Raw genomic sequence first — 6,903 nt, forward strand, 5'->3', positions numbered from 1 at the left:
CTGTCTTTGTCTGTCCGTCCGTCCGAGTACGGAAATAGCGTTGGCCACCAAGTGTCACTGTTACGCACGCGTGCCAGGGACGAGGGCTTGTACAGTACAGTATACTAGGCCAGAATTGATTTAAAAATTATTTTAACAACCTACAAAGCATTAAATGGGCTGGCCCCTTCATATATTTGTGAACTACTGCCCCCAAAGTCTAATGTAAGACCCCTTAGGTCCTCAGACAAATATCTACTGAAGATACCGGGGTCTAACCTAAGAACAAAGGGCGACAGGGCTTTCGCAGTGGTTGCCCCTACTCTTTGGAACGCCCTGCCCCTCATGCTAAAAAATGCTGAGTCAGTAGACTCTTTTAAGAGACAGTTAAAGACACATTTATTCCGTATTTATTTTCCCATGTAGTTCTTACCTGATTTATTTTTACATACCTATGTTTTTGTGATTCTGCCTCTAGTTTACCATTTTACATGCCTATGTTTTCAGTTTTTGCCTTGTTTGTTCTTCGTTAAATTCTTTATTGTCTTTTTACTTTATTGTGCTATGTTTTCCTGTTTGTTTTTTAACTTGTTGATTGCTTGTTCTGTGTTCTGTCCAGCACCTTGTGACTTTGTCTTGAAAGGTGCTTTACAAATAAAATGTACTTACTTTACTTACTACAGCACGAGTAGCACCAGTCAGTTCAGACAGGTCTGATTTATTAGATTTCTTTCAGTATTTTTTTTACAAAATGTGGAAATCTGTTTACTAAGTAGAGTGCAGAATGCAGACCTATATCTACCTTAAGCAAACAACAGGAAACAGCTGCTGCGTGGTGCCATTATGTACAAAATAATAATAATAAATAGAAAACGTGTTTATGCAAGTTTACAGCTGTTCCTTCTCTGTCGGAAACAAGAAGATCTGCCAATGAACGCTGTTAAATGTAATCGAACATTGCTAGGAGACACACACACACACAGATCATAAAGGGAAGCGAATCATGCCTGTGGCCTTTTGTCTCCGTTACTATGGTACCAGGGAGGGAGTGACGCCCGCAAACATTTAATTGGAAATACCAAGTCGCATTTGAATTCTGAAAAGTAACAGTTTTGGACAAAGAGACAAAATACAACAGCACACTGTGTGTGTAGATGTAGGCGCACACACACACACACACGTTATATATATTTTGTCTTCCTTCTCCTCAGAGGGGTCAAGTCTATGCCCACGCAGCGCACACATGCTGTATTTGCATGGCTCTGATGTCCCCCTAGGGCTCTCTGGAGAGAAGAGACATTCTCTGCACTCGCTAAAGAGGCCAAAGTGTGTGTGTGTATATATGATCTTTAAGGCCACAGAGCCGACAGCTACTGTACACAAGCTCTTACACAGAGTGAAGCTGGCCTGAGTGCGCCACCGCATGCCGAGGATAATGTGCTCCTTTAGAAGGCCATTTTGTTTCCTGTCATGTTTTCATATGGCTCGCCGTGGCCCCGCGGAGCAACGCACGGTACGGCAGGTTAGAGCACTGAAAAACGCTATATACCCCCGCCGCCCTCCCTCCCTCCACCCGGCGCCGGTTAACAAGGCCACCGCCGCTACATAAATACTTTGTGAAGTTTGCTTTGGCGGTAGTGGCAGCAGTAACTTAAAATACTTTTTTTACTGCGTTGTTTTCAGAGCGCTTGCAGCTCGCTATGCACCACCAGACAGGAGACGGTTAACTCCTTGTGGTGCAGAATACACCGCCTGCTGCACGCCACATTTATGAGCGGGAGAAAATAAGAAGGTACAAAGTACATTATGAGAGTGGTATTTTATGCCCTGGCACAAGTAATGGAAAGACAGTGGTGGAAAGTAACATTTACTTAAGTACTGTACTTTAGGTACAATTTGGTATTTCCAATTTCCAATACTTTTACTTCTGCTATACACTACATTTTTATTACAAAACATACATTAACCACTTCAGCCCACTTCGGTGAGCCCACTTCAGCTCAACAGTCAGTCATCCTCTGAAAAAGGACACACAACAACGATGAATAATAATGACCGTAGCCTTGACCCAACACTGCAGCGAGTATGATTTCAATGGAGGCCGTCTGGGAGGTCTCAGGCTTGACTTGCCATGAATTCCTTGCCGCCATGGGCGATAACGCTGCCGAGTTATACATCAAACACTGCTGGGAGGAGAAGAAATAATGAAACATGATGCCAATGGAGAGCGCAACTCACGGGGGGCTTTACAATTAAACATGTAATAATTAATTTAACAAAGATTGGTTCAGAGGAAAATTCGACATAAGCTGTTGGATGCCTCCGAGCAGGTTTCCTGTTGGGGTTTGTCTTTAACCCCTATCCACTAGGTATTTTTTTTTTAAATACTAAAATAGTCTATAGAGAAGAAAAGAGTTAAAAAAAAAAGAACAACAATGTGCTCTTATACTGTAGGGAGCGAAGGGCAGGCCGTCATCAATTTAATAATGAATGAGATTGGACCATCCATCCATCTTCAACCGCTTATCCGGGATCGGGGCGCGGGGGCAACAGAGCAACATTAGCCACTTCCTCCTGGGGGATCCCGACCCAACAGAGCAACATTAGCCACTTCCTCCTGGGGGATCCCGACCCAACAGAGCAACATTAGCCACTTCCTCCTGGGGGATCCCGACCCAAAGCAACATTAGCCACTTCCTCCTGGGGTATCCCGACCCAAAGCAACATTAGCCACTTCCTCCTGGGGGATCCCGACCCAAAGCAACATTAGCCACTTCCTCCTGGGGGATCCCGACCCAAAGCAACATTAGCCACTTCCTCCTGGGGGATCCCGACCCAAAGCAACATTAGCCACTTCCTCCTGGGGGATCCCGACCCAAAGCGTTCCTGCCAGGCCATCCAGTCACCAACATCTTAAACATGTCTTCCTCATGGATCCTCCCATTCAATGTTTAAATATGTCTTATCAGTGGGGTTCTTTCTCTGGGTGCCCAAGAACAACACTTTGAATCACTGCATCAGGTTCGGATTTGGGGGATATTTCACTAATAAAACTAATTATGGACATAATGTTTGCTGAGATCATCACAGCTCGGATATCCAAGTGTTCCAAATCTGATACACTTTGGATACTACAGCGCTTAAAAATGTTTTGAACACTTTTGGGCCTTGGGGAGCATGGAGGTGCATAGCAAACTCCATGGCAATCCAGCCAGTAGTTTTCGCGATAACTTGCTTGGGAATGGGAATAAAGTGGCACCAAGGCAAAAAACGTATGTGGTCTCCATTTTATTGTTTGTCCACCGTCATTGTGTCTCTGTGCGTGTCATTTAGCAGTGGGAAGAAGTGCAGCGAGATGAGTGCACTTCTCACAAAAAGCCCTCAATTTGTGGGCCTGATCATCGAGCCATCTGAGAAACGGGGCAATGATGGCAAAGGTATTTATCAGAGGTCGATCGCTGAAAGTGGAATAGGAACGGTTTTTTTTCATATCTCAAATGTTTTGTTTTGATTCTTTCAGACCATCTTTTAAGACATTGAGTGCCACCTGGTGGACAAAATGGGTAGTGCTTGGGTGGCCCGTGATCAGGGGCATTTTTGTACTATGAAGCCGTCTTGTTGTCGCCATCTTGGATGCTAGCAGTAACAGCATCAATGCTATAGCGAGCTAAAGTTAGGCCAATTAGAAAATGCCAATGTTCCCATCACGATCACCGGATAATCAGCCGCACAGCGGCATAGTAGAGAGACGAGCGAGAAATATATGGAGCAACAGAAACGGTGCGGGCGGACCTATTGTCCATTTGCAGACCGTGGCCATGTTTCCATCAGTTTGGAAGCACTCGTTTTCAGTAAAGCAATGTCCTGCTGCCTCTTGCATTATGTGATCATTCAAAACAGGTGGCAGTTGAGTGATATCTAACGAGCACTTCCAAACTCCAGCACTTAGAAAAAGAATCACCTGCAAGGACACAAAGTAGCTCATAACATGTCTGCAGTGGATTTTTATGAAACAAACACTTTGAGGATAGAAAGAGAATAATTCAACTTTCCGTACAGCTGCAATATTGGTGAGTTTGACGTTGTTTAATACAATTAGATAGGACTTTTCTGTTTGGATGAATGGGCTGCCATTGGAGCGTTAACTATAAGATGGCAGCCGTGTCTAGGCACCGGAGCGATTCCAAAAATGAAACACAGCGAGGCTTTCTTAAAGAGATATTAAACACCTTAAGACAAGCCTATACTTGTCATGAGCACCCTACGTAATTAATTTATATGAGTACAACTGTGATAATGTGTTAACCCATGTGGGCGGGAACCCCTTTTGGTGTTTTAAGCATTATGTTATACTTTAGCTGTTGAAAAATAACATATCTACAAGCTCATAGCACGAGTGGCGTGCTACAAGCTTGTAGATCTTCTATTTTTTTAAAGAATACGTTTTTCTCAAATCTTTGCTTCTGGGAGGTTTCTGGAAAAACATATGTTCAGATGGGTGTCAAATACAGATCATTCTTCACATGAAAATGGTTGAGCACCACTGACATATATACTGTACATATATATAGAAACATAGGCATTTCAGAAAACTGTCAGGATTTAGAACAATCCATAATGTATATTGGACTGAAGTGGCTAAGTGTGTTTAGTAATAATAATCCAAATCTACAAAGTAACTATAGTAACTAAAGCTGTCAATAGTAAAAGTAGAGGAGTAAAGAACACAATATGTGTCTCTTGAGATGAAATGGATTAGAAGTAATAAGTATTGGAAATTGGAAATACTCAAGTAAAGTACAGATACCTCCAAATTGTACTCAAGTACAGTACTTAAGTAAATAGTTTACACGACTGCATACAGTGGTGTAAAGGCGGTTGAAGGCGGTTCTCGAGCTATGCTGGTGACTCACTCACCCCGTCCGCATTGCTTGATCCCCAAATGTCCCTCACAATGCTGTGAACGTGTGCGTGTGTGTGCGCGCGGGCGGGCCTGCGTGCGTGCGTGGCGCATCGCATTCCTGCATATTACGCTCGCGCTCGTTCAAGTGCGTGACAGCCCGCGTGCGTCACCAAAAAGTGTCTTCCTCGACTTTTGTCCCGGGATCAATTAGAGCCGGGTGCCAGCCTGTGGCGGGAAGAAAATTAATTACGCCCCCAGCTGTCAGCGGTGCGTAGTGGCGCCGCCAGCGGCGTGCCAGGCTCTAACAGCACGCGTTTAAGGACGCCCTCCTAGGCCATGATGCAGCAATAAACCAGTGCAATAGAAGGGTATACGGGAGGAGAGGCTGGAACAGCTCATCTGCATTCATCAGCAGCCAACCTGTCATTGCGGTAGTGCGGCACCAAAGGCCACACACAGTCTTGGATCCACGCAGTCCAAAGCCATATTGAAATTTACATCCAAATGGCAATTATTTCAACAACTCTTAAGAGTCGCTATACGCACAACATCACTGACGTCCTGTGGGGGAGCATATAGACTCTAGGAGAGGCGCACGGCCACTCCTAGCTAATATTAATCCATTTAGACCCGAGGACGATTCCACAAATGTCATGATTGTTTTCTGAACAACCTATGTTTCCGTCAGTCGTTCTCGTACATTTTCATGTCAAGGACTCCCAAAATTATATGTAATTGGGCCACCGACCACCATCTGAAAATATGTTGTTCCAGGGACCCCCCAGAAGCAAAGTATTTGAGTTAAAAACGTTCGCTCTGAAAGAATATATTCAAAGATTTGTGCCACATTTTCACTATTTTTCAAAAATAGCAGATTGCCGAGTGCCACGCTATGAGCTTGTAGATCTGCTATTTTTAAATAGCTAAAGCATAATATAACGCTTACAACACCAAAAAGGTTTCCCGCCAAAAATGGGTTAACAATAACATCCACGTCTCTTCCGATTAGTGTTAATATAACACGGCGGAGGATCTTAATTATGCAAATATAAGATTGATAATTGTGCAGCAAATCCATGTCCCGCTCCTCTCTCCACACATCAAACTTTCCACTTACCGCTAATTAAAAGAGTCGGATGCAATTCTAATCGCCCCATTCGTAGACGAGGGGGTAGCCCATGCGGATCGAAATGAGACCGCACAAAAACGGCATAACACGTCCAGTTTAAATCACTGTTCAGAGCATGAAAAAAAACAAAAAAAAAGGATATCAGGTTCCATATCTAAGCCATTTTAACGTTGGTGCCTTTAATCCACATGATCGAGATTGAGTTTTTTTATATCCTTTGAGACGGGTTTAGAAGTCAACAAGTTAATAGAGGGTATGCACATGCATAACATGAGTGGCCAATCGAGTGGCAAAGTGAGCTTTTGTGTTTGGACATTTGGATGTATGGGCCTTCAAGGCCAGGAAGTCGGTTTTTTTTCGGTTCCCGCGTAACTTCCCGGGTATGATGATCATGTCACATGTAAGATTGTGCAGATGGAACCAAATGGACCCATTTGGTTCCATCTGCACACTCTTCGGAGTTAAAGTATCACTGAGCATTTTTGCCCAAGAATGTGGATGGAGTCCTTTGAGAGAGCAACATTAGAGCAGCTCTGGCTCTGCTGCAGCTGTTGCACCTTCACTTAATGTGGCCCGCAGGTTGATATCCCAACATTGATATACTGTATTATTGATTTCAGCTAATTACTAGTATTAAAATGTTATTGTCTTTTTATATGTCCAATGTATTTGTTCATAAAGTTAACATAACTACAACTAAATGCATTTAAAATTAAATAAAAATGTTACTTTTCAGGATTGCAATTAGTTATAAGTTACTTAATTATAAGTAAAAATTGCTCAAAAAGCGTTTTGAGCTTGTAGATCGGCAATTTTTGCACAGACAGTAATATGCAATGTGGCCCTCTGGAATGAGTGTGGAAATATAGCGGCCCTCTGGATTGAGTGTGGA

Source organism: Protomyctophum parallelum (assembly GCF_964188405.1).
Source record: "Protomyctophum parallelum genome assembly, chromosome: 20".
Taxonomy (NCBI): domain Eukaryota; kingdom Metazoa; phylum Chordata; class Actinopteri; order Myctophiformes; family Myctophidae; genus Protomyctophum; species Protomyctophum parallelum.